The sequence below is a fragment of the Hylobates moloch genome, unplaced genomic scaffold (genome assembly GCF_009828535.3).
Source record: "Hylobates moloch isolate HMO894 unplaced genomic scaffold, HMol_V3 SCAFFOLD_24, whole genome shotgun sequence".
In the NCBI taxonomy this organism is placed as follows: Eukaryota; Metazoa; Chordata; class Mammalia; order Primates; family Hylobatidae; genus Hylobates; species Hylobates moloch.
In genome coordinates this window covers 24,924,803-24,943,279 of record NW_026652299.1, presented here as the reverse complement: position 1 = coordinate 24,943,279, position 18,477 = coordinate 24,924,803, and the positions used below count along the sequence as shown (strand labels likewise).

Below are 18,477 nucleotides of genomic sequence, written 5' to 3'. Positions count from 1 at the left end.
AAAGGAGCAGCACAGGTGTCTGGAAGTGTTTTAGGATCGATGTTTAAGAAGCTAAAGGAAGACTTCTCTGGCAGTGGTTACAAAGGAGCTGGGTGAACAGAGGGAAATGATGGAAAATTCTCTGGAGATCATTAAAAAAGCAAAATCATTCCTCTCTAATTCATAATTTGTGGCAAGAGGGCTGGACTACAAATCTTTGCCCTGCCTACACCTTCCCCCTCCCCAGGGAAGGTAGACGCTTTCAGACTTAACTTGCTAACTTCATGTAGGTCAGATTTAATGGAATGTTTGGGAAGAAATGAAGATGCAATAGGGAACAAATCTAGAGTTTTCAGTCTGAGCATAATTTTGTTTGAGAAACAAACAAACAAATTAACAAAAATCTTGGAGTTAAATATGGGGAAAGTACACTGAAGTGTAAGAAATGGCAGGTTTCTTCGAAAATCACAATTCAGAGCTGCTTTTTCCGTTTGAGGCCTGGATTTGTTTTTGCTCTACTTGGTGCTTACAGCTTACTTGATGGAAACTCAGATTATTGCTTGTGTGGGCCAGATTTGCAGTCAAATACATCTCCTAGTCAGCAGGTTTTAATTTAGGGTATTGTTGAGATTAGGTACTTTGAAAATGCAGTTATCACTTCTCAAAGATCAGTTGCTTTTAGTTTTTTAGTTTTTGTTTTTAAATTATTTTTGTATGTGATGGGGTCTCACTCTTTTACCCAGGCTGTAGTTCAATGGCACAATCTCAGCTCTCTGCAGCCTTGAACTCCAGGCCTCAAGTGATCCTCCCACCTTAGCCTCCCGAGTAGCTGGAACTCTGGGCACAACCACCATGCCTGGCTAATTTTTTTATTTTTATTTTTATTTTTTGTAGAGATGGGGTCTTCCTATGTTGTTGGTCTTGATCTCCTGGGCTCAAGGGATCCTCCCACCTTGGCCTCGTAACGTGCTGGGAGTACAGGTGTGAGCCACTGTGCCTGGCCTTGATTGAATATTGCTTTTCATAATTCTGAGAGTGCAAGATCCTCAGCTCTGTTTATGTCCTTGTTAGCAACCGTAACATGTTGTAATTATTTTATTTACAATTATTTTAATTTTAATTTACTTTTCTACTGGTAACCCTCTGCCCCTGCCTCCCACCAAACACACATAAGCCAGGAGGAGATGGGGTCATTGTGTATCAGTCACTGCTGAATCTCCAAGTGTCTGGCACTTCTTAGGCACTCAACAAATAGTTGTTGAATGAATAAAGTGTTTTTCTCTCTATAAAGATTTATTCCTTCTGATTAACTGAACTTGGAAACCATCTAAATTTGTTAGAACTGAATGTAAAACTATGGGGTTGAGTAAAGTAGATGAACTCTGGTGCAAAGACCATGTAATCTCTTTGTACCACTCCCAGCTTTGGAAGCAGAGCACCTGGAGATGAGAAACCTGACCAGCCAACTTGTCAGCCAAATTGACCCTGCCAATCAATAGAGAGGCCATTGTCATTGTTGTAGTTTGCCTTCACATCTGGGGATACCACTTTTTATTTATTTTTTATTTTTATTTTTTTCATAGAAACCAGTCTTGTCTGCCACAGGCTTCACTTGGTGGGTCTCAGCATAAAGCCAGATGGGCAAGATCTCTCTCTCTCTCTCTCTTCTCCTATCTCCTCTCCCTCTCTCTGTGTCCTGCCTCTCTCTCCCTCCCCCTTTCTCCTATGTCTCTCTGTCTCTGTCTCTCTCTCTCTATTTTTTTGAGACAGGGTCTCACTCCATTACCCAGGCTGGAGTGCAGTGGTACGATCATGGCTCACTGCAGCCTTGACTTCCTGGGCTCAGGTGATTCTCCCACCTCAGCCTCCCAAGTAGCTGGGACTACAGCTGTGTGCCACCATGCCCGGCTAATTTTTTGTATTTTTTGTAGAGATGGGTTTTTGCCATGTTGCCCGGGTTGGTCTTGAGCTCCTGGGCTCAAGTGATCCCCCTGCCTCGACCTCCCAGGATGCTGGGATTACAGGCCTGAGCCACTGTGCCTAGCCCTGGCAAGATATATTAATAAGTGAAAGCATTTCTTGCTCAGCGGGTGGGAATAGTAGTTTCATATTAAGTTTTTTAGTATAAATGAAACCTCTAATTTCTGAAAGTAACCTAATCACCAGAAAAGGAACTACAATTACAGGAGAGCTTCTGAGTTGCTCTAGTAACTAGAGTTACTATAAGGTGAGGGTTAGGGTATCCACACATGATGGATTACATTCATTCTGTATTTTCTTTCAGGTTACTTGGAATGTGAGTCCTGTGGCAGGGCTCCAGCAGAGCTGGAGGAGACTAGTTTTTTTTTTGAGATGGAGTCTTGCTCTGTCGCCAGGCTGGAGTGTAGTGGCTTGATCTCGGCTCACTGCAAGCTCCGCCTCCCGGGTTCATGCCATTCTCCTGCCTCAGCCTCCCGAGTAGCTGGAACTACAGGCGCCCGCCACCAGCCTGGTTAATTTTTTGTATTTTGAGTAGAGATGGGGTTTCACCGTGTTAGCCAGGATGGTCTCGATCTCCTGACCTCGTGATCCGCCCGTCTCGGCCTCCCAAAGTGCTGGGATTACAGGCATGAGCCACGTCACCTGGCTCAGGAGACTAGTTTTAAAGGGAAGAAGGGACTTTGGAAATGCTTCTGGATAGGATTGGGGAGGTATGGGTGGAGTCAAGGGTTTTGTGAAGGCCGAGGGAGGTGAGAGTTGGTGGGGGTGGGGTAAGAATGAAGCCTGGCTTTCCTCATAACTGGTGAGAGGAGGCCTGGCAGCTGGAGGTGTTAGCAAGCCCTTTGCCATTCTTACCCTCTCCTTCCTTTGGGTGTTCATCTTCAGAGGAATTGTGGCAAGGCGGGCATGAGAGAAGAGTGAACAGGTGTGGCATGCACATGTTTACCATTTTCTTCTTCCTCTTCTTTCTGCCTACCCAACTTGGGCTGGTGGTGGTTAGGGCTGAGGTGAGATGCAGAGATGGCTTGGGAGTGGAAGATTCTGATAGGGAAGTATCCTAGGCTGGCTGGAAGTAAGGAAGACAGGACTTCCTTCAGAATTGCTTCTCCATGAGTTGGTCATAACACTGGTCAGGTGCTGCCTGCTCTCTGTTTAGAAGCATTCATGATTATGGGCAGTAATAATGAAAATATCTTGAGTTCAATACTGAGTTCTTGTTCAACTTCATACTTTAATAACAGTGTGTTATATATTCTCTTCTAAATCTACATTGCCTTCTACATCTTTGCCTATTTAGCTCCTAGCTGCACATGACAAACCACCTGGAAAATGCCTCGAAACTAGATTGTTAGAGATGAATTTTCTTAGTAAACTCTTCTGCCTGTCAACAAGAAAATTAGAAATACAGCTGACCCTTGAACAACACAGGGGTTAGGGGCACTGACCTTCCACACAGTCAAAAATCTGTGTGTAACTTTTGACTACCCTAAAACTTAACTATTAATAGCCTACCGTTGATTCGAAGTCTTACTGATAACAGTTGATTAACACATTTTATATGTTATATGCATTATTTACTGTATTTTTAAAAGTAAACTAGAAAAGAATGTTACTAGAATCACAAGGAAGAGAATTATTTACTGTTAAGTAAGTGGAAGTAGATCATAAAGGTCTTCAGACTTGTCATCTTCACATTGAGTAGGCTGAGGAGGAAGAGGAAGGGTTGGTCTTTCTCTCTCAGGGATGGCAGAGGTGGAAAAAAATAGAAGTTGGACTCCTATTGTTCAAAACGCCACTGTATTAAAATCTGGTGACAAGGCTGCAGTGAGGTATAATCCTGCCACTACACTCCAGCCTAGGCAACAGGGAGAGACACTGCCTCAAAGAAAAAAGATCTGGTGACATGCTTTGGCTAATAATTCCTTTGAAGGGCAATGTTGTTCAAAAAACCACTATTTTGAGCTAACTATATAGATTGACATGCGGTTATAAAAAATACAATAGTCCCTCCTTATCCTCAGAGGCTAAATTCCAAGACCCCCCCAATGGAGGCCTGAATCCTATATATGTTTTTTCCTAGATGGTTGTCTGTCAATATCTGTGGGTGATTGGTTCCATGACCAAAAATCCATGGATGCTCAAGTCCCTTATATAAAATGATGTATTTGCATGTAACTTATGCACATTCTCCTGTATACTTTAAATAATCTCTAGGTTACTTATAATACTAGATACAATGTAAATACTATATAAATAATTGTGATACTGTATTTTACAATTTTTTTTTTTTTTAGTGTATTCATATTTTTTTATTGTTTTCTTCCCAGGATATTTTCACCTGAAGTTAGTTGAGTCTGCAAAGGCAGAACCCACAGATACGGAGGGCTGACTGTACATACATATCTATAATAAAATTTAAGTTTTAAATTAGGCACAGTAAGAGAGTAACAAAATAATGAAATTGAACAATTATCACAATATATTGTAATAAAAATGTGAGTGTTTACTCCTGGAATTTTTCATTTAATATTTTTGGACAGTGGTTGGCCGTGGGTAACAAACCCACGAAACCCATTTTGGGTTCAAACCATCGAAAGTGGAACTGTAAGTGAGGACTACTGGAGTCTAGAGAGATCTCTTGTACGTCTTACCTAGTTTCTCCCAGTGGTAACATCTTGCAAAACCATATAGAATACATAACACAATCAATACATTGACATTGATACATTTAAATAAAGTAACAATATTTCCATCATCAAAGATTCCTAATATTGCCTTGTGGCCACAACCACTAACTTCCTAGCTCCTCCTTAGCCCCTGGCAACCACAACTTTCTTCTCTATTTCTATAATTTTATCATTTCAATAATGTTATATATCATGAAATTGTGGTATATAGCCTTTTTGGATTGTTTTTTCTTCACTCAGAATAATTCTCTGGTGATTCATCTAGGTTGTTGAGTGAATGATAGTTTTGTTCTTTTTTATTCCTGAGTACTATTCCATCATATAGATGAAAGAGTTTAACCATTCACTATTTAAAGGCTATCGCTATTGTTTCCACTTTTTGGCTATTATGAATAAAGCTGCTGCCAATCACTTGTCTACAGGCATACCTCAGAGATATTGCAGGTTTGGTCACAGACCACTGACATAAAACAATGATCACAACAAAATGAGTCACAGTTTTTTGGTTTTCCAGTGCATATACAAGTTGTGTTGACACTATACGTATAGTCTGTTATGAAGTGTGCAATAGCATTATGTCAAACAAGTGTATGTATCTTTTTTTTTTTTTGAGACAGAGTTTCGCTCTCGTTGCCCAGGCTGGAGTGCAATGGTGCAATCTCAGCTCACTGCAACCTCTGCCTCCCAGGTTCAAGTGATTCTCCTGCCCCAGCCTCCTGAATAGCTGGGATTGCAGGCATGTGCCACTACACCTGGCTAATTTTATATTTTTAGTAGAGATGGGATTTCACCATGTTGGCCAGGCTCGTCAAACTCCTGACCTCAGGTGATCACCTGCCTCGGCCTCCCAAAGTGTTGGGATTACAGGCATGAGCCACCGTGCCTGGCCTCAAATGTACATATCTGGATTAAAAATACTTGATTGCTAAAAAATGCTAACTATCACCTGACTTCAGCGAGTCATGATCCTTTTGCTGGTCGAGGGTCTTGCCTCAGTGTTGATGGCTGCTAACCGATCAGTGCGGTGGTTGCTGAAGGTTGGGGTGGCTGTAGCAATTTCTTAAAATAAGCCAACAATGATGTTTGTTGTATTGATTGACTCTTCCTTTCAAGAAAGACTTCTCTGTAACATGAGATGCTGTTTGACAGCATTTTATCCACAGCAGAACTTTCAAAATTGGAGTCAATTCTCTCAAACCATGCTACTGCTTTACAAGTTTATGCAATATTCTAAATGCTTTTTTTGTCATTTCAACACAGCACTCCAGCCTAGGCGACAGGGAGAGCGTTTTCACCAGGAGTAGATTCTGTCTCAAGAAACTGCTTTCTTTGCTTATTCATAAGAAGCAACTCCTAATCCGCTGGCATTTTATTATGAGATTGCAGCAATTCAGTCCCATCTTAAGGCTTCACTTCTAGTTCTAGTTGTCTTGCTATTTCCACCACATTTGCTGTTACTTCCTCCACTGAAGTCTTGAACTCTTCCAAGTCATCCATGAAGGTTGGAGTCAAGTTCTTCCAAAGTCCTGTTAATGTTGCTATTTTGATCTCCTCCTGAATCATGAATATTTTTAATGGCCTCTAGAATGGTGAATCCTTTCCAGAAGGTTTTTGCATTATTTTGCCCATATCCATCTGAGGAATCACTATCTATGGTAGCAGTAGTCTTACAAGATGTATTTTCTTAAATAATAAGACATGAAAGTTGAAATTGCTTCTTGATCCATAAGCTTCAGAATGCATATTGTGGCAGCAGGCATGAAAACATGAATCTCCTTGTACATGTCCGTGAGAGCGCTCAGGTGGCCAGGTGCATTGCCAATGAGCAGTAATATTTTGAAAGGAATCTTTTTTTTCCTGAGGATTAGGTCTCAACAGTGGGCTTAAAATATTTAATAAACGATGCTGTAAACAGATGCACTGTCATGCAGACTTTGTTGTTCCATTTATACAGCACAGGTAGAGTAGATTTAACATAATTCTTAAGGGCCCTAAGATTTTCAGAATAATCAGTGAGTGCTGGCTTCAACTGAAAGTCACCAGCTGCCTTAACCCTTACCCACAGTCAGCCTGTCCTTTGAAGCTTTAAAACCAGGCATTGACTTCTCCCTAGCTATGCAGATCCTAGATGGCATCATCTTCCAATATAAGGCTGTTTTGTCTGTGTTGAAAATCCGTTGTTTAGTGTAGCCAACTTCATCAGTCTTAGCTAGATGTTCAGGATAACTTGGTGCAGCTTCTACATCAGCACTTCAGGCTTCATTTTGCACTTTTTTTTGTTATGGAGACTGTGTCTTTCCTTAAACATGAACCAACTTCTGCTAGCTTCACTCTTCTATAGCTTTCTCACCTCTCTTAGCCTTCATAGAATTGAAGAGTGTTAGGACCTTTCTCTGGATTAGGCTTTGGCTTAAGGAAATGTTGTGAGTGGTCTGACCTTCTATCCAGAGCACTCAGACTTTCTCCATATCGGCGACAGGCTGTTTTGCCTTTTTTTTTTTTTTTGAGACAGAGTCTCCCTCTGTCGCCCAGGCTGGAATGCAGCGGTGCAATCTCGGCTCACTGCAATCTCCACCTCCCGGATTCAAGTGATTCTCCTGCCTCAGCCTCCCGAGTAGCTGGGATTACAGATGCACACCACGACTCCTGGCTAATTTTTGTATTTTTAGTAGGGACAGAGGTTTCTCCATGTTGGTCAGGCTAGTCTTGAACTCCTGACCTCAAGTGATCCACCCATCTAGGCCTCCCAAAATGATGGGATTATAGGCGTGAGCCATCTGTTTTGCTTTCTTACCATTTGTGTGTTCACTGTAATAGCATTTTAATTTCCTCAATAACTTTTCCTTTGTATTCACGACTTGGCTGTTTGGTGCAAGGGGCCTAGCATTCAACCTATCTTGGCTTTTGACATGCCTTCCTCACTAAGCTTAATCATTTCTAACTTTTGATTTAAAACGAGAGACTAACAACTCTTCCTGTCACTTAAAAACTTAGAGGCCATTGCAGTGTTATTAATTGGGCTAATTTCAATATTTTTGTGCATGTTTTGTTGGATTTACACCTAAATACTTGTTTTTGAGTGATTGCGAATGTTATTGTATTTGTATTTGTATTGTATATTGTGTTCCATATGTTCATTGCTACTATTTGGAAATACAGTTGGTTTTGTATGTTTATTTTGTATCCTGTGACTTTGCCAAATTCATTAATTCCAGATTTTTTTTTTGAGAATTCTTGGGATTTTCTGTGTAGATAATCATGTCATCTGCAAATAGGGACAGTTTTATTTCTTCCTTTCTCATCTCTTTGCCTTTTATTTCCTTGTCTTGCCTTGTTTCACTGGCTAGAACTTCCAGCAGCATGTTGAATAAGAATGGTGAGCATGGCTATCTTTCCTTGTTCCTGATCTTAGGGGGAAAGCATTCAGTCTTTCATCATGAAGTCTAATGTTAGCTCTAGTTTGTTTGTTTTTTTTTTTTTTGGTTTGTTTTTTGTAGATGCTCTTTACCAAACTGAGATGTTCCCCTCTTGTTTTTCTGAGAGTCCTTATTGTCAGTGGATGTTGAGTCTCCATTGAAGTTTATCAGGTACCTTTTCTGTATCACTCGATGTGATCATGTGATTTTTCTTTAGCTTGTTAATTTGGTGGATTACATTGATTGATTTTCAAATATTAAACTAACCTTGCTCCTCTGGAAAAAACTCTACTTGGTCATGGTGTATAATTATTTTTATGTATTGCTAAATTCTATTTGCTAATGTCTTACTAAGGATTTTCATGTCTATATTCATAAGGGATATTGGTCTGTCATTGTCTTTTTTTTAGTAGTGGCTTTGTCTGGCTTTATTGTGGAAAAACTAGCTGCATAAAGTGAATTAGGAAATGTTCCTTTTCCGTTTTCTGAAAGAGGTTGTGTACAATTGATGTTAATTCTTCTTTAAATGTTCTGTAGAGTTCTCAAGTGAAACCTTCCAGGACTGGAGATTACTTTCCTTCCTTCCTTCCTTCCTTCCTTCCTTCCTTCCTTCCTTCCTTCCTTCCTTCCTTCCTTCCTTCCTTCCTTCCTTCCTTCCTTCCTTCCTTCCTTCCTTCCGTCCTTCCTTCCTTTTTTCCAGGAACCTCATCAGGTTCTTACACAGATTTCTTTCTTGGGAGTTCTTAAATTATGAATTTAATTTCCTTAATAGTTATAGGGCTATTCATATTGTTTATTTCATATTGGTGAGTGGTGGTAGTTTTAGTTTTTTAAGAAATTGGTCCATTTTGTCTGTGCTGTGAAATGTACGTATGTAATTAGTTCATAATATTCCCTTATTATCCTTTCGCTATGTGCAGAGCCTGTAATGATATCCTCCGTTTCATTCCCAATATTGGTTATTTTTGCCTTCTTTTTTTTTCCTAGCTGGTCTTGCTCAAGATTTGTCAGTGTTTAAAAAATCTTTTCAAAGAACCAGCTCTTTTTTGATGGATTTTCTATTGTTTTTCTGTTTTCAGTTGTATCGATTTCCGCTCATTATTATTTCTTTCCTTCTGCTTGCTTTGGGTTTGTTTTGCACTTGATTTTCTAGGTTCTTGAGGTGGGAGCTTAGATTATTGACTTGAGACTTTTTCTCATTTAATATATGCATTTATACATTTTCCTTTTCACAGTGCTTTAACTGTGTCTCACTTTCATTCAGTTCAGTGTGTTTTTAATTTCCTTCTTTTTTTGAGACGGAGTCTCACTCTGTCACCCAGGCTGGAGAACAGTGATCTCAGCTCACTGCAACCTCTGCCTCCTGGGTTCAAGCGATTCTCCTGCTTCAGCCTCCTGAGAAGCTGGGATGACAGTGCCTGCCACCACGCCCAGCTGATTTTTGTATTTTTAGTAGAGATGGGGTTTCATCATGTTGACTAGTCTGGTCTGGAACTCCTGACCTCAAGTAATCTGCCCACCTCAGCCTCCCGAATTGCTGGGATTACAACCTAGAGCCACCGAACCTGGCCTTAGTTTCCTTTGAGACTTCCTCTTTGGTCCAGGGCTTGTTTAGTAGTCTGTTGCTTAGTTTCCAAGTGTTTGAAGACTTTCCTGGTAGGTTCCTGTTTCTGATTTCTAATTTGATTCCACTATGGTCAGAGAACACATTGTTTAATTTCACTTCTTCAAACTCGTCATGGTTTTTTCCTGTGGTGCAGGATATGGACGTCTTGGCATCTATTTTGTGGATACTTGAAAAGAATGTGCATTTTGCAGTCATTAGTGGGGTGTTCTATAAATGTCCATTACATCCTGTTGGGTGGATGGCGTTGTAGAGCAGCAATCCTCAACCTTTTTGGCACCAGGGACCGGTTTCATGGAAGACAATTTTTTCATGGATGGGGTGGTAGGGGGATGGTTTTGGGTTGAAACTGTCCCATCTGAGATCATCAGGCATTAGATTCTCATAAGGAGCATGCAACCTAGATCCCTCATATGCTCAGTTCACAATAGGGTTCACGCTCCTATGAGAATCTAATGCCACCACTGAGAGGAGGAGTTTATTCCATTCCTCCTCCCTATAGGTCCCACAGGGGCAATCAGAGTAGCTCAGTTGCTACTGCATGTGCAGTGGGTTTATGTCACAGCTGTAGAACCTCAGGTTTAGGTAAATCAAATTCTTTATAAAGGACTATAAGCAAACCTGCACAGCCTTACCCTGGAGTGAGATGTCTTCATTGTACTGGACAGTCTGGTGGGAGATACTGTCTCTGTCTTTCTAAGCTGTTCGCTATATACATATCCTTGAAAGATAGTTCAGAATGAAAGCAGCCAGCCCCTCTGCTTCTAAGACACGCAGACGTGTGAGAGACCCATGGAGAAATGTCTCCCAACACACAGTACAAAGATTAATATTCTCACTGATGATTGCAAATCAAGAAAAATAGAATTTATACCCAGTATACCTTGTTTAAGAAAGTGTATGAAATATTCTTTCTAAATGGTTAAGTCTCCAACCCTTGGGAAAACTCAACTGTCCAGAATGGTTTATGGAGAGTCTTGCATATCTTGAGCAGAGAAAACAAATTATGGTTTTGTGCATTTGCTCCAGATTCAAGGTCATAATGGCAGGTCTGAGGAATTGTAGGTGTTGATTTGTCAGTGGGTGGTGTATTCTAGATGTGAACAGTAATCAAGGATATATTTATCTGGAACTGATTATGGTTCTTCCTCAGGGAAGGTCAGCTGCTAATGTCATTATGCAGTAAAGCAGTTACAGCATGGAGAAGCATGTGCCAGTCAGCAGATTAGCTAAAATTTATCTTGTACCTACTGTGTTACCTAAACCCCTAGAGGTGGAAGATTTTATTTTTTTAACCTATCTAAAAAATGGCTGAGGTTGAAGACTTTGAAATCATTTATAAATGAATATGTTGAAAATATCTTTCTCAAAAGTTCTGTCAGTGAAAGATGATTTAACCAACTCTTCTAGAATAATGGTGCTTTCATTTGTATTATGCAGCTAAACAACAACAAAAAAATGCCAAGAAGTTTTCAAATGTTATTTAACCCTCACATAGTCCTAGTTTATAAATGTAGGGTTTTTAAAAAAATTTTTATATTTTGAGACAGAGCCTCACACTGTCTCCCAGGCTGGAGTGCAGTGGCGCGATCTTGGCTCACTGCAACCTCCGCCTCCTGGTTCAAGTGATTCTCGTGCCTCAGCCTCCCAGTAGCCGGACTTACAGGAGTCTGCCACCATGCCCGGCTAATATTTTTCTGTATTTTTAGTAGAGACGGGGTTTCACCATGTTGGCCAGGCTGGTCTCGAACTCCTGACCTCAAGTGATCCGTCAGTGATCCGCCTTCCTCAGCCTCCCAAAGTGCTGGGATTACAAGCGTGAGCCACCGTGCCCTGCCATAAATGTAGTTTATAAATGCTGAGTTTCATATTTTAAAAAAATGCTTTTGAAAAAATTTAAAGCAGATTCTTTAACTGACACGTAATTGTACATATTTGGGGAGCACAATTTGATGTTTCAATACATATATATGTTGTAGAATGAGCAAATTGGGGTATTTAGTGTGACCATTGCCTCATGCATTTATCTCTTTGTGGTGAGGATGTTTAAAAATCTTTCTTCTAGCTATTTTGTAATGTACTGTTAACCATAGAACGCCAGAACTGATTCCTCCTATTTAATTTCAACTGTACTTTCAACCAGCCTCTCCCAGTCCTTTTCCCACCCTTTCTCCAGTCTGTCCTAAAAAGAAAATTCTTGGGGCTGGGCGTGGTGGCTCACGGCTGTAATCCCAGCACTTTGGAAGATTGAGGTGGGCAGATCACCTAAGATCAGGAGTTGGAGACTAGCCTGCTCAACATGGTGAAACCCCATCTCTACTAAAGCTACAAAAATTAGCCGGGCGTGGCAGCATATGCCCGTAGTCCCAGCTACTCTGGAGGCTGAGAAGGAGAATCACTTGAACATGGGAGGCAGAGGTTGCAGTGAGCCGAGATCACGTCACTGCACTCCAGCCTGGGTGACAGAGCAAGACTCCAGTGAGACTCTCAAAAAAAAAATTAAAAAAAAAAAATTTAGGCTCCCCCACGTCACCCCTGGCCTTAGACAACATTTTTTTTGATAAAATGACATATTTGAATGCTATTTAATTGTACTTAAGGATTATTTACTCCGAAATCATTAAGGGCAGTTTCAGAATCATTTGCATATTCAGTGATTTTCTTCTTAACAATTTCCTGCCCTTTCTCCTTTTATACCCGCTCACCTTTGCCAATTTAGTTTCCTCACATAAAAGAACAGTAACAACTTTATTTCATATATTCTTTTTATTGATTTATTTGTTTTAAAAGGAAGGTGATGGACTCTCTGCCCTGTGATACTGGTTCCTAAATCTTGAGGAGAATTAAGCATTTAGCATGATTACATATACATACATACATATGTATGTATATGTAATCACTCTAATACACTCTATATATAACCTATCTGTCTCTAATGAGAGAGAGAGAATCTGGTGTTAAAAGGAAAACTTTTGACAAATTCAATTTAGCAGCATTTATTTGAGTAAAGAAACAATGCATGAATTAGGCAGCATCTGAACCAGTAAAAGTTCAAAGAGCTCTAACCAGCAACAGTATTTTCTGTCTATAAATACCCAGCAGGCAGTATTTATAGACAGAAAACAGAAGTGAGAGACTGAAATAATCTGACTGGCTACAGCTTGGCTTTTGCCTTATTTTGACATGTTTTGGCAGTTTGCAGCCTGTATTGGCTGAAAGTTTGGCTGCTGTGATTGGCTGAGACTCAGTTACTTATTCCAAGAATACAGTTGCAGGTTAGGTTGCAGCTTGTTTACATAGTAAGGTAGGGTGCAGTTCATTACCTGTGGAGGCAGCTTTAGGCCAAATTTAATTAAACAGTGGTTAGAACCTTCCCTTTTTGAAAGTTGTACCTTTTGCATTTGGATAAGACAAACTTTAAAGCAAAGTTGATATATGACAAGTGTAATTTTACAGTACTTAAATTTAGGGAGTATATATGCTTTATAAAATATTTTGGTTTTTCAAAATGATTCTCTCTAGGAGTTTGTTAAAATTCTGGTCATAAACATAATTTCTTGGAAACCTGCGTGTGGCTTGAAGGAAGGTCGGTCATGCGCAAGTGGTTATAGGGTCTTCTCCATGTTGACTGCCTTAGTGCCTGAGTACTTTTCCTACCCTTAAAGCTTCTAATAGCTCATTTTGGATTCCATTCTCTTACAAAAAAGTCAAGAAGATGCTTTCTTCGAATACCATAAGGCATATATACCAGGTTTTTTAGGTAGTACAGTCAATCCTAATTATTTTCAGCTTTTGTATTTGCAAATTCACCTACCTACTAACATTTATTTGTAACCCCAAAAGCAATATTCATGGCACTTTCTTGGCCATTCTTGGACATGTGCAGAGCAGTGAAAATTTTGAGTCACTCAATACATTCCCAGCTGAAGTCAAACAAGACAACACTCTGCTTTTTTTTTTGAGACAGGATCTCGCTCTGTTGCCCAGGCTGGGGCTGGAGTATAGTGGTGCAATCTCGGCTCACTGCAACCTCTGCCTCCCAGGCTTAGGTGATCCTCCTACCTCAGCCTCCTGAGTAGCTGGGATTACAGGCTACCACACCCAGCTAATTTTGGTATTTTTTTTGTAGAGATGGAGTCTCGCTATGTTGCCCAGGCTGATCTCAAACTCCTGGGCTCAAGTGATCCTCCTGCCTGGGCCTCCAAAAGTGCTGGTATTACAGGCATGAGCCACCGTGCCCAGTTGCTCTGCCTTCTTGTTTCAGCTCTTACATTGTAAACAAGTGACCAGTTTGTGGACTATTTATTGCCATGTTTTTTTTTTCATTTTAATGCTTTTCTGTTGGTGATTCTGCTATTTAAAATGTCCCCCAAGCATAGTGCAGACGTGCAGTCAAGTGTTCCTAGGCGCAGGAAGGCTGTGATGTGCCTTATGGAGAAAATATTGTGTTAGATAAGCTTTGTTCAGGCGGGCTGTGAGTGTTGTTGGCCGTGAGTTCAATGCTGATGAATTAGCAATACATAATAATGTTTCTTTCAACAGAAACATGCATGAAACAAGATTATGTATTGATCATTTGCCAAAATGTGAAGACGGGCTCACAAGACCCTAATTCTGTAGTTCCCCTAGGAGCAGTGGTTCAGGATTTGCTTATTCAGTGTTCACAGCCAACTTTATAAACCATAACTACTACCAACAACCAGAATCAACTGTAGTGATGTTTTTTTTTTTGAGCTGACAGAGATCAGTGTAACATCAACGATCAAGTATCTTGTGGGTGTTTTGTGCTTATCTGGATGCTCGGCTCTGAGCTTTTATGTATGGTGCCTAGTTTTTCACCCAGAAGCCTGTGCATGCTGGTTTATAACTCTGCAGCTTAGAGCTCTGCCCTGGGGAGACCAGCCAGCTTGGGAAGGGGAACCACTGGGCAAGTTAAGGAGCATTGCATTTAGCTTGTTCTGGCTTTGCCTGGTTGCTGAATTTCCACTAAAGGCTCCAGGACTGAAGGTTGAAGGCCCATCTCATCTATGGGGCCTCAAAGCTTCCAAGCTATGCTTCCCTCTTGACCATCCTTGCAGCTTGGACCAAAAAAACAGCTGCAGAGGGGCGGGTGCTGGGCTGCTCTGATGCAGTTGTTACTGGCCAGTGAACTGGGACTTCCATGCGAGGCAGTTCCTATGGAAGTTTTGTGTTTGCTTTGTTTCTAAGAGCTTTGTTTTGCTTTGCATATGGGCTTCTCTGCACTGCCCCAAACTAGCTGGGAAAGGTACTAGCTAGAACTACAGGTTTTTTAGGCAGAGAGGTTTAAAGACCTTCCTAAGCCCTAGGCACTCTTAATTTTCAAAGCACCACCTGGGTCTTATGTGTTGAAATATACCCATATCCTACATTAAATCTTAACATATATAATTATGAATAGAATCCAGTTGCTGTTGAACTGTTACATTTTGTAAATATATAATTAATATTAATTTTGATTTTTTTCCCCACATTTCAAACATTTTCTTGGGTCCTGTGTCTCTAGTGCAAGATTGCCATGTTAGTGTGTCCTTAGGAAATGGAAGAAATCAGGTTTTTTTTCCTCCCTTTAACTGCTCATTAGTTCTACAAACATTTACGTGGGGTGTGGGGGGGAGTGTGGGCGGGGCGTGGTGGCTCACACCTGTAATCCTGTGCTTTGGGAAGCTAATGCAGGAGGATTGCTTGAGCCCAGGAGTTCAATACCCACCTGGACAACATAGTGAGACCCTAGCTCTACACAAAATTAACAATTTTAAAAAGAACATTTATGGGGCTTCTGAGGTGCCTCACGCTACACAAGCTGTTGGGTCTACAAAAACGGACCATACAGCATTCTTTCCCTTAAGGAGCTTGTGGGCCAGACCTCTAACACAGATGACATCAACAGGGAGTGATAGGTGCTACAGCATACAGAGGGGCCCATGGCTCAGCCTGGGGGAGAGGAGGAGCCCAGCTCAAAGGTGTCCTGCAGAAGATAGCCCCCTGAGCTGTGTTGAAGGAGCCTCTGTGGGAAAGCAAAGAGGGTGAGGGGCGGAGGGATTTTGGAGAGAAGCTGGGGCTGGAGAGGTGTGGTAGAGGCTTGGCAACAGCGTGGTGGGTGTGAGGAACTGTGAGCTGTCATTGTGGCTGGAGGGATATGTGAAAAGCAGATTTTGATGGTGACGCATACCACTAGAGAGGCAGCGGGACAAGTTCAGACTCCTCTGGGCGTGTGACCTGCTTCTGGTGCCTCCGAATGCTGTTTGGATTTATTTGGTGTCCCTTGGTACATAGCAGGAGTATAACTAAGTTCCTAGCCCTTCCCTCCTTTCCAGTACTCTGTAAGTTTGGTATTGTTTGCTTTGCTCTGTTATCTCTTCCTTCTTAAAAAGAAATGGAAATAGCTGAGTTTTTAAAATAACTTATTGTTGATGCATACACATACATCAGAAAAGTGCAAATATAAGTATACTGGAAATAGCTTAATTTAAAAACACATGATTGGTAAAACATCAAACAATATTAAAAAGTATATGAAACAAGTAACAGTCTCTTGGATTTCTGCCCCTCAGAGACAGCCACTGTTAATGTTTTGGTAAAGGCTTTTCTGGACATCTCTCCATGCTTATGTTCACATGTAACACACCTACATTACAAACATGCAGTGATACTGTACACAGGCAATTTTCTAATTTTTGTTTTGTTTTGTTTTTTTGAGACAGGGTCTGGCTTTGTCTCCCAGGCTGGAGTGCAGTTGTGCAATCTTGGCCCTTGGCAACTTCTGCCTCCCAGGCTCAAGCGATCCTCCCACCTCAGCCCCGCAACTACAGGCTTACGTCACCATGCTGGGCTAATTTTTGTATTTTTAGTAGAGATGGGGTTTCACCATGTTGCCCAGGCTGGTCTCTTGAACTCCTGGACTCAAACAACCTGCCCGCCTTGGCCTTCCAAAGTGCTGGCATTACAAGTGTGAGCCTGGTACCCAGCCCTTTAACTTCTTTTCTTTTTTTTTTTTTTAAGACAGAGTTTCACTCTTGTCTTCCAGGCTGGAGTACAATGGCACAATCTTGGCTTACTGCAACCTCTGCCTCCCCGATTCAAGCAAATCTCCTTCCTCAGCCTCCCAAGTAGCTGGGATTACAGGCACGCACCACCACACCTGGCTAATTTTGTATTTTTAGTAGAGACAGGGTCTCACCATGTTGGTCAGGCTGGTCTCTAACTCCTGACCTCAGGTGATCCACCCGCCTTGGCCTCCCAAAGTGCTGGGATTACAGGCGTGAGCCACCGTGCCCAGCCTAAGTTGTTTTTTTACTCACTGGTATGTCATGGCCATCTTTCAAAGTTGGTATCCATACATCCATATCACCCTTTAATGGCTGCAGGGTATTTTATTTTACTGTGTGGCATAATTTACTTAACCATTTCTTTACTGTTGGACATTTAATTGGATTCTAATTTTGTTAACTGTTAGAAACATTTCAGTGAAAGAAAATCTTTGAATGTACACCTTTGTGCACTTATAGTCTTCTTCTTTTTTTTTTTTTTTTTTTTGAGACAGAGTCTCGCTGTCGCCCAGGCTGGAGTACAGTGGCGCAATCTCGGCTCACTTCAGCCTCCGCCTCCTGGGTTCACGCCATTCTCCTGCCTCAGCCTCCTGAGTAGCTGGGACTACAGGTGCCCGCCACTGCGCCCAGCTAATTTTTTGTATTTTTAGTAGAGACGGGGGTTTCACCGTGTTAGCCAGGATGGTCTTGATCTCCTGACCTCGTGATCTGCCTGCCTCGGCCTCCCAAAGTGCTGGGATTACAGGCGTGAGCCACTGCGTCAGGCCGCACTTATAGTCTTCTTGCAAAATGTTTTTATTATGAAAAATGTCAAGCATTTACAAATGGAATAATATATGAGGTTTCATACATAACCAACTTCAACAGTTAACAATGGTCTAGTATTTTTTTTTTTTTTTTTTTTTGAGACAAAGCCTTGTCCTGTTGCCCAGGCTGGACAGTAGTGGTGTGGAGCACAGTACATAGCTCACTGCAGCCTCAAACTTCTGGCTCAAGTGATCTTTCTGCCTCAGCCTCCCAAGTAGCTAGGATTATAGATGTCCATTGCTTGTATCAATGTCAATTTCCTGGCTGTAAAATCGACTATACTCAAGCAAGATGTTGCCAATGGGGGAAAGTGGATGAAGGGAAATGGGATCTCTGTATTATTTCCCAAATCTACATGTGAATCTACAATTATCTCAAAATAAAAAGGTTGATTAGCTGAGGCCATTGCACTCAGCTAATTAAAAAAATTTTTTGTAGAGATGAGGTCTTGATATGTTGCCCAGACTGGACTTGAACTCTTGGCGCTTAAGTGATACTCCCGCCTCGACCTCCTAAGTGCTGGGATTACAGGCATGGGCCACCATGCTTGGTCTCTACTATTCTTTTTTTAATCTACGCTTCTATAATTGTTTTTCCTCTGCTAGGGTATTTGAAAGCCAATACAGGTTGTCATTTCACCTGTATATTCCTCAATCTTTTAAGATAAGGAGTTAAAAACACAACCATAGTATCATATAAACAGAATTAACATTAATTCCTAATATCATCTAATATTATACAAATTAGGATCCATACAAAGACTAAATGTTGCATTGGTTGAGATTAGCTCTTTTAAGTCTCTTTTAATATATAGCCTTCTTCTCTTTTCTTTATTTCTCATGCCATTTGTTGAAGAAATCAAGTCATTTTTCCAGTACAATTTTCCACCATCTGAACTTGGCTGATGGCCTCCTTGT

The 18,477-nt window shown here is 41.1% G+C and overlaps 1 protein-coding gene across 7 annotated transcripts in view; it reads left to right on the top strand.

The window, feature by feature from the left end:
• Positions 1-18,477, top strand: part of CUNH2orf76 (chromosome unknown C2orf76 homolog) — an 80,426-nt gene that overhangs the window by 1,375 nt on the left and 60,574 nt on the right. The window lies entirely within an intron of this gene.